We start from the raw sequence: 10,520 nt of genomic DNA on the forward strand, positions 1-10,520 counted from the left end.
TGCACCATTTGTATCTGAAAATCAGCCTAACAATAAAATTAGACTAAAGTGCAAGTACCAACATGAGTTATAGTTTGAGAGTGGATATCAATATAAAATCAGTCAATACGATGTTGTCAGAGCAGGATGCCAGTTGGTAGAACAGCTTGTGCATGGGGAAGGTGTATGGGCCTTCTCTGGTATAATGGACTAGCATGGCTAAGCCTTCCCTCAATTAAGAAAAAAAAAAAAAACATGAAACTTAGGTTCACGTTGTAGCATTTGCATCATCTTATTTGCTGATAGCAATATTTTTTTAACTTTTATGGAACTAAAAACAGTAGGAACAACAGAGCGGTCAGTACAGGAGCCTGTCCCATGAGGCAGGATTTATTAGTTAGTTAGTTGTCTTTGAGCTTTGTTTAATCTTAACCTGGATTTCCTGTCTCATAGTGTCTTTCAGCTTTGTTTAATCTTAACCTGGATTTCCTGTCTCATAGTGTCTTTCAGCTTTGTTTAATCTTAACCTGGATTTCCTGTCTCATAGTGTCTTATGGTGATTTCTAACAGTAACAACTAGTACTGCATAGGCAAAGGCTATGAAAGGAATAAAAACCATGGAGTATATTATAGAAAAATAATTAACAGTGGGGTAGTGTGATGAGGCCAGAACTTTTCCCCCTATAATAACATATCAGCAGTGTGCCCAGCTAGCTCAGTTGGTAAAGCATGAGACTCTTAATCTCAAGATTGTGGGTTTAAGCACCACGCTGGGCACCAAACCTCACCACTAGGGTGGCATGCACTAGTACACTCTCAGTGCTGGTCTCAAGCCTGGATAAAATGGGAGGGTTGTTTCAGAAAGGTCATCCAGCCTAAAACCTGTGCCAAATCAAATATGTGGATCATAAGCCGGATTTCCATAATGGAGACAGGTGATCCGCTGCATTGACCCTTGATGGGAGTAGCCAGAAGAAGAAGAGGAAGAATAACATTTCAGAGGTGTTTTATTCTTCTTATACTTATAGCAATTTGCCAAAGCTAAACATTTTTTATTTTTTTAATTTTCACATCATATACTTCTATCCATTTATAGTTAAATTTAAGGTTGTGAAATGTGTGAAACAGCTTAGTTCCTGTTACCATTCATGTAATAATAGCTATAAACAGTGGTTTCCTCACCAGCCACTTTTTTCCTCTCTCTTGAAGTTTAAAAATGTAGTTTGTCATGTTACAGACAAACTGGAAAGAGCAAGTCTTTTCCATGTTACAAAGCACTGACCCTGGAGACTCCTTCCAAAAATGCTCAGTGAATGATAAGTAAATATTTCTTCACAGGCATTTTCACCATATCAGTTCAATTACACACCATTTTTTAAATATGGAACATCTACCGTACAAGTTCCTTGTCTATGTAGTTATTATAGAAACAATAACATACAGGAAAGAGTGCATTTGTATACATCTGTGATTTGCCTTGCAGCTCAAACTATTGTCAGAGCTAATGTAAAAGAAAATTAATGAAAACCTTCTCACCAATCAGAGCAAAGAATATAATTATTGCATTGTTACTTGAAAATGATAACTTTGTCAGCATGACACATTGTGCAGTCATCTCAACAGACACACATTGTTTTAGTTCTGTTGTGCAGCACATAATTTATATAAATTGAGTAACTGGTCACTCATTTTTTTTTCTTGCCATCATTAGTGCATTTAGAAGGAAGGGCTAATAATCTAGGTCTAGAGTTCCTTACAGTTGTGATTTGCAGCTGGACATCATACAGCAGATATTGTTAAAAATGGCCCAATATAAAATTCATGAGTTACAGTAAATGGAAGGTGACATTGTAAGTAATAGGGCATCAACATTTTTGCTAGGTTTCCAATATTCAAAAGATTTTTAGTGCCAATTTTAGGGCCAAGGATATATGTTTCTCATATACAGGGTTCTCCTGGTTCTGGTTCCTTTCAACAGGGAAATCAGCAAATAATTCTGGAACTGATACTAGGAGCCCCTTTATTGTACAGTGACACTGGAAAAACACATACATCTATTTTGATATTCATATTTACAATTCGGATATTGTATATTGGATAAATGTGCTAGTGTAACATCTATAGTTTTACACACAGCACACATTACAAAGACAATATGAGAAAGAGTACACTACAGTACCAGAGTTGCAGTAATTAAATGAACCTTACTGTTCTCAGCTCTGCAGCTGAGTCTGTAATACAATATGCCACTTACTGTTAAAGGTCATGTTTTTTAGAATGTTATCTAATAATAATAGATTTAAATTTTATACTCTACTAAACAAAAGTTCAGCAGAGAGTTCTGTATTATTTAGAGCTCACCGGTTTAAAGGTTCATTCTGCCTAGGATTGTTGTGAACCATTTAATATTCTCATATAAAAACATTTTTATTATTGAGTACTCGAACACCACAGCGACTCAGGAGCTGTGATAAACGAGTGGCTGTAGTGACTAAGACTAATGTTAGCACAACAGCTGTTGAGTTTAAGTCTTTAGAAAGTGTAGGTTTCTCTGAGTGTAATAAATGCCTTAATCTTAAGTAACACTTGTTCACTCTCTCCCCACAGCTATGTCGGTTCTCCCAGTGAGCAACATTAATGAAGGGTTTAATTCTCTGGCCTCTTTCAGATGGTTTTGATTCATTGCACCTTCCCATGACCACGCTCTCTGGCCAAAACATAATGTTCTACTAAGCTCTTGATAATGTTATCCTCAGCCACTGGCTAAGATTGTAGTGCAAAGTGAAATATGGACATGGTTAAGACAACTATCAAGAAAGAAATCATGGATTTCTACTAAAAAAATGCACTCTTCACTCCCAGATAAAAAAATTATATTAATGGTACTGTACCAATCCTTGTCACTGGGATGGTACCCTCAAGCATGCATCTTGTACCTTTAGTGTGTATCTTTTACCTATAAAGGTAGTGTACCTTTACTCTAAAAGATAATTACAATCCTATTATGTATCTTAAATAATTTTTAAAGTGCACTATATCCATTTCCAGGTGAAAGATATATATTGGAGGTAGAAAACATAAGGGAACATGGAGTCCACTCCAGCGACAAGGAAAGGGACTTTTTTTTCTGAGCAAGTTTATGCAGTGCAAGCTTATAAACTATAACATGTGAGATTTTTGTTAATCTCAGAACATTCTTGGTCCTGGAGATCTTTCACCCTGCACAGTTTAGTCCCATTGCTAATCTCATACACCTAGAGCCAGAGGTGAGATTAGATTTAGAAAGAAAATCCAGCAGATCTGCCATACAGAGCCCTGCCTTCACACTGAGTGTCCACTTTCAAACATTCTGCTATAACCACACTGGCCGACTGGCAACATCAGCCATTGAGCCCAGGCCTTTAACACTTTTAAGACTCACAAGCCAATCACTTGATGGAATGCCCAAGCAGTTGTGAATTACCTCATCATTAGAGCCATTCTTTGAGGGCAGTTAGTGGTTGGTTCCAGCGGAAGAGGTTTTTGATGGTCTAATCAGAAGCTATTGATAGCACATGGATTTCCGGGGCTAAGTTTCTCTGGATTTGATAATCAGTCCCTAACAAATGTTATTCTGATTTTCTGAGATGAAACAGAAAGAAAAGATAAAAACGTTGTTTTCTGTACAAAGAAGATTCGGCTTGTGCCAAAATTTCTTAATAAATAAATAATATTCAATAAAATGCATATGGAAAAGGTGTTGAATGCATTTAGAATCAGTGATTTTCATAATGTTTCAGGAAGCCAAAAGAGATCTTTTTTAAATTACCTTCTTGGTTACAAACACAATCTAGGCTACATGGATAAAATTATTAGACACTTGGGTACAATGAGATTGTACCTAATAATGATTAAATGATGATTTGGGCCAAATTCCTGTTTCTGTTTTCTACAGACAAAAATGAGAAATGGTTAAAAAGTACACAGACCCACATTCTTATTGTAGTTGACAGGAAGCACCACAGAATACAGTACAGTTTGTAAACTCCGCATTAAACTTTCAAATCTTTTCATGACATGCACACAATCCCTGCCATACCAAGCTAAGCAAATCTTAACTCATCCATTGTATCAAGTATTATTTTTTATTTCCTGGTACATGATGTATGTGACACTAACCACTAGCCTAAAGTAAAAATCACCCTTATTGTGACATTGAAACAGATACAGTTTTCCCCACAGGAAGCAGAACTTTAAAGCTGATTACACATCTGTGGCTTTAAATCACACACTGAGCCTACATTATATATTCCCAGCAGCCAGCCTTCTGCCTTTCTACTTGGCTTTTCCACTGTCATCTGGAACAAGGATTGCCTTATCTTGCAAATAAAATAAAATAAAATAAAATAAAATAGAATAAAAAATAATTTTAAAAATACCTCACAGACTAGATTAAGGTGCAATCATTGTTTGCAATTAAGACACCAGCCTACAGACGGTAATTTATTTTCATGATAATGGTGTGGGGTTACATATTCTTGATATTTTCAGTGAGGTTAAAATGAATACATTATGAAAATGTGTGTATAGATGTGCTGCTGTGATATCCAATCAAGTCAGCTCTTCTTATTCCATTTTAAAGTAGAGTGTGTGCAGTGAAGCAAAGTGATGTTTTTATAGTAATAGACTAATAGATTTTTACAGATTTCTGTGTTATAAATAACCAGCTGGCTGACATCATTTACAACCAATGAATTTTCAGTCTTCACATGAATTTTACAGCATTATTTTAGTGTTAGTTTAATAAATGCAGTGACTTGGACTCATGAACGAGCATTTTTGTTTTTAAAGTCAAAAACGTAGTAGTGAAAAAAATCCAGAAAGAGATCCAAAGGATTTAAAAAGAAAACGGACAAAGTAACTAATATAGACAGAATGACAGAGAATAAGGCTTAGGTATCATATTTGTCTATGATTTGAAAAGATTTCTATAGAGTTTCTGCTTTACTCATACACGCAAACCCTGGCAAATAAAAAACACAGCAGGATGTATAGAGTAGCATTTGTGTGTGACTTGTGTGTCTCACAGAACTGGTGTGGATTGAAATGTTGGTTAAAATGGCAGCACATCTTTTTTGTGAGCCACACAACTCAAAAACACTTCAGACGTGCTTTCAGTGTAAACTGACCTTTAAGGCATTCTGAAACAATGGCACTGTCACCATGGGAGGTGGAAGAGAGGAGACCAAGACCATGACAAGCACAAATAACCGGCTGCTTGGCATATCTCCAACAATATTTTAAGTGAGTCTAGTATTTAATAACATTTGTTAGACTTTTTATTCTATTATTAATATGAGTTTCCATAATAACATGCCAGTTGTTTTTTTTCTAGGTGAAGTAGCCTATTTATGTTATGGGGTTTGCTCATCTACTGGGAGGAGGGAAATAAGATGGGACCTTTAAGCCTGTGCTTGAATTTGAAAATTTTGGCATTGTAATACATTTATTAGTGATTGTAGATTGTTTCATGAATGTGCCTAATGATAAATTCATTTAAATTCATTCTTTTCACATTTTATATGTAAATATGTTTTTATTGTTATTATTATTATTATACTATAATACAAACACAGTGAAAATGACATTGAGGCAATTGAGTGGGAACACTACAGCTTGAAGAGCTACATCCACATGAGGGACATTAGCAATACATCAGCATTACACCAGCAAATTAGGTGTGCGCCTGCACACATAATAGAGCTCACTGTATGCATTACATGGCCTTGTTTCGAGCTCAGACCTGCATTGTAATCAAGTTACCCTTCAAGAATGACTTGGCTCTACATCATTGAACATCATTGAAAATTCACAGGATGCTAAGTAAATAGCATAGACGGAAAGGATGACAGAACCAAGATTAGTTTGCTGCTCCTGGAGAGTAACAGCAATTTGATTAGATGTATCAAGAGCATGAGGCTGCATGCAAATGCAAAAACACTGCCTGCTACATGAATACATAGATACTAAGGCAGGACTAGGAACTAGAGAATGGTAAGAGTGTTCTGGCTATTTATTAAATAGGAAACATTGGGCTATTTATGAGTTAATTATGATTTGGACACAGCATGATACACTAAGAAATAAAAATCTATCTAGACATTCCTGATAAAATGCATAAGCCAAAGGGTTTTAATTTAAAAAAAAGTTCTCTTGATTTTCTGTTGTTCTGTGTTTTTTGAATGCACCTGCTTGCCTCTACACTACGCTAATATTCTGTACTTCACACTTTCCCCTTGTCCTTCTCTACACAAACTTATTTCACTGACGTTATCATTTTCTTTTCTGCTCTGAATCTCTGTGGGTTCACTTGATCCCCAGCAGACCACAGAGGAACAAGCCTTACTGACCATCTGTTTCGAGGACATCTGCCTAATGGGCATGACTATAGTTGAAAAATATGCTGACATACTTGATGCAAAAATGTAACATCCAGTTAGACCATGACTTATCAAGAGCCTGATATTGACAGAGCATAGCATAGCTTTTGTCTGCTTTTGTTGGATCCCACATAACTTCAGTTACAGAGCCACCGTAAATACTAAGCACAGCATATAAAAGATAAAGAGGAGTTTGCTGTTCATGTTAGTTGTAATTAGAAACAGAATGGGTAGGTTATTTATTTAGAAGTGATGTATATGGCAAGACCAGAGACTAATGTGGAAAAAAAATGACAGCAAGCTAAATTAAATCAGCATGTTTCATTATCTGCCTACAACTGTTATTATAACCCATTACAATATAAGCCATATCTGATATGAATCATATTAAAATAAATGCAGGAAATATTGTGATAATTTCAGAAAAATATTTGGTTATGTTTTGCTAGAGTCATCCAAGCCTTAAATCTATAAAAGCTCTTCTCTGTAAACGAACATATTCTCATAAATGGTGATAAAATGTGACAAAATGGTAACAAGCAGAATCAGTTTTTCAAGCCTATCAGAGCTTGCCATGTTAGCTGAAATGTGGTAAAATAAAATTTATATTAAAAAAACATACAAAAGAATCTCATAGAAGACATGAATAGATGCCATGCTGTCATGTTCTCCTTATCATGCACTTCTTGAATCGGACCCATCACTCTCAAACCCTTTTGTGAGCTCGGTCACTGGAGAGCACTCAAGATCTCTTTCAATAGACTGAAGAAACCAAAGCCATGGCAAACAAATTACTTTCCACTTTTATTGTAAATTCTGCTCATGACTGATGTGGGGAATGCATCAATCCAGGGAGGAAGGCTTGAGAATGGTTGCCAGGCTGAAGTAGCCATAGCAGAGGGACAAGGAAGGCTTTCATTTCGGAATGAGAAGGACTATTCCACCGTGAATAGATCAGAGAGCGTGCCTGACGCATAGGCCAAAATCGTGCTGGGAAGAAGGCCTGGTATCCAACCAGGGCAACGGCGCCGGCTAATCACTGCTGAGAGGCATAGAACTTAAGCTTGCTAGAGCTAGACCAGTTAACTCTAAGTCTGTGGTTTTCCATACAAGGCCTGGGGAACCAACATACTAAACATTTATGTATTTTTCCTGGTCTAACACACCATTTGTTAGTTAACAATAAAATTTATGATTGATATGCATGGACTCATCCAATAATTATAAATAAAGATAACAGCTTCACTTTAATACAGTAACTTGCTTCAGCTTGCAGATTGAGAGCTCATGTACACATGATTCTCTTTTCTTCTTGAGGCTCTGCTAAGAATATCACCTACTGTCTCCCAGTGTCACCTCAAAGGTAAGTTTTACCCTTGAGCTGAACTTGATAGATGAATGTACTGCTATCTGCCCCAACAGCACTAACTGTCATTAGCCCCTGACAACAACTTCAGTGTAACACTTTATATTGATTCAGGCTTAAGCACTACTTTGATTCAATGCAGCCCTAAGATGTCAGAGACCTGCTTAGCACAGATATGTTACTGAAGCATACCAAGAGCATCGTAATGCACGAATAATGTAGGGTACCTGAGTTTGCGTCATATTATTAATTCTATTAACTTAAATCAATTGGAATACTATTGTAGGAATATGGTATATAACTGGAGTGGATGTAATTACCCTATAGTACCAATGTAGTATGCAGAGGTGCCAACACTGCTAATAAAGAAGTCCTAGCAGGAAGAGAGAAAAAGCAATTTTACTACAAAAACCTTGATGCTAACATGTATTATTTAAACCGATATTTAACTACAATCTGCAGAAAAGTTTACTTTATACAATTAAGTGTACTTTATACAATTTATACAATTCCAGATGTCCAGACACTAATAAACTGTAGTGAAAGATTAACTGTTGATTAACTGACGTATTTTTTTGTAATCTGAGCAGTGTACAAACTTTGACCAAAAAGTGGTCTTTGAATTTTGGTCTTTACTGACTTTACTGAAAGGAAAACATCAAACAAATCACGCAACCTGTCTACACGATTACTACACAAATAGTTTTAATAAATGACAAGTCTATGATAGTATACATCGGATGATATTAAATGGCGACACACAGCACAGTCCATCCTGCACACCTAAATGAATTTCTCCCAGGTGGACCATGTAGACTAACTGATCATGTGATACTGTTGAGTTGCATGTATTAACAGTAAGATAGTTCTTACAGGTGTTAAGCCACTGCCTCACTGGATTTTCTATTTTCCTCATCAGCTACTTTTAGAAAGAATGTAGGAGTAACACAGTACCCAACTAACCAATTTTTGTTTTGTTTTTCACAAAAGCACCAAGCATCAATAAGAAAACAGCAAAGTAAAATCTTTGTTTCACCAATACTTAATAATTTGCACCTCCTCAAATTCTTTTTACAAACCAAAGAGATCACATTGTCACCTTCTTGTTTTCTACTGGCTCACAAAACAGAAGCTCTTGAATTCACAGGCCAAAGTTCACTGCTACAAGATGCAAATGCACATCTTTCACCTTCAATGAATTTATTTTTCCGCCAAGCGAATTTTATTCATGTTTGGTTTGACCATTGCTTCAGCTGAGAAAGTAGAAAATTATAGATATTGCTGTATCCAAAATAATAAATGCTAAACCATACATGATGGCACCACAGCAATATGTGCCGACTTTGTATTGTTCAATGAAATCATTATTAATCGTGTATGATACATGGCCACTAGTAATAAGTTTTGTTCAAAGTAAAGTTGGTATCTTCAGTGTAAACACAGCAGTAATAATGGTAAAAGAAATCACCAATGATGTGACCAGGATGCGCAGTCAATATGGTATTTCTGGGACTCCAAAAATGTTTTCTGTGACAGCCTGGCCCCCATAAACATATTAACATATTAACAAATGTGTCATATACCATATCTTCAGGGAGAATCTGAAATACGAAGCAGGTCCACAACTCATTTGTTATATATCGGCTGTGTTTATTCTCTGGTGTGTACATGACTATGGCCTACAGAGTGAACTTATGATGTCAGAGCATATAAATCAGAAATCAATACTAATTGCTCTATTCATAGGTAATAAAATAAAAATAAAAATAGGTATATGTATGAGAATATATATTCTGAATGCTTGTGGTCAATTAGTGAATATAATTTAAAAAAAATGAATCAAGTCAAAGAAACATGATGTGGTGAATTAGTTGCCACATAAAGACTCAGTAACACTGGTTAACCATTTCTTCAAAATTAACTGAGGCTCAGTTTAAATCTCATATTAAAACTCACCCAAAACAGATTTTTATACTCACAGAGAAATGGCAATAGACTGCATGCTTAGTGCATCCACTGTAGCACATGGATACTGTTTTTGTTCCATCACCAACCCCCCCATCTTGTAAAGCAGGACTCCCAGTTATTAGAAGTCCAGCAGAAACATGCTCCCCTGACAAATAAAGTTCATACTTACATGCTATACCTTTGGCCAGAGAGTGGAAAAGGAGGAAGGAGCCATCATGAGAATGCCCAGGATGCTGATGATGCTCCTATGAATCTGACAGCAGATTCAAAACATCGAGCATGGGGAAAAGCTGTCGTAGTGCCTTACTTGTGCAGTTTTCCCCTTCCTCCCCTCCTTCCTCCTCCCTTCTCCCTCTTCACTCCCTCCCCTCTCTTGTCCTGGCTCAATGTTCGGACAAGCATAAAAACAGACTGAAGGGCTTAAGCAGGCACTCTATGTTAGGCGTCCCCTCACTTCAGATCCTGACACTTCATTCAGCGGAACATGGCAGTCATCCCATTGCTCTGCAGACAAAAGGGCGGGAAACTTGGCGGGAGGTGGGTGCTCACAAGTGAAACTGTTCTGTACACAGCTTGGGTTTCCTGTGGAGAACTTTCCATCACTCTGCACAATGAGGAAGAGAGAGTAGTCGGATTCACTCTGAGAAGTCTGGCGCCACAGTTATCAATGCTGAGATGCCCATTATCTCAATATTGACTGGCTTAATTGTCTGCCATGTAGAGTTGGTTAGACTTTGCTGTTCACACACATTGGTATTTTTTGTGTATTTTTTTGGTGTTGAAGAGAC

General features: G+C 36.7%; 1 protein-coding gene and 1 non-coding gene across 3 annotated transcripts in view; one reads left to right on the top strand and one right to left on the bottom strand.

Annotated features, from left to right (window-relative positions):
* Positions 1-10,055, bottom strand: part of mid1 (midline 1) — a 54,390-nt gene extending 44,335 nt beyond the window's left edge. Inside the window, exon 1 of one of the 2 annotated variants that reach the window (XM_026932157.3) lies at positions 9,902-10,055. The gene's annotated coding sequence lies outside the window, so the exon portion shown is untranslated. The remainder of the gene's footprint in view (positions 1-9,901) is intronic. The other variant, XM_026932159.3, reaches the window with a different exon arrangement.
* On the top strand, positions 684-756 carry trnak-cuu (transfer RNA lysine (anticodon CUU)). Its single transcript has one exon. It is a non-coding gene; the product is annotated as a tRNA-Lys (tRNA).
* Positions 10,056-10,520: the final 465 nt, after the last annotated feature.

Source organism: Pangasianodon hypophthalmus, chromosome 26 (assembly GCF_027358585.1).
Source record: "Pangasianodon hypophthalmus isolate fPanHyp1 chromosome 26, fPanHyp1.pri, whole genome shotgun sequence".
Taxonomy (NCBI): Eukaryota; Metazoa; Chordata; class Actinopteri; order Siluriformes; family Pangasiidae; genus Pangasianodon; species Pangasianodon hypophthalmus.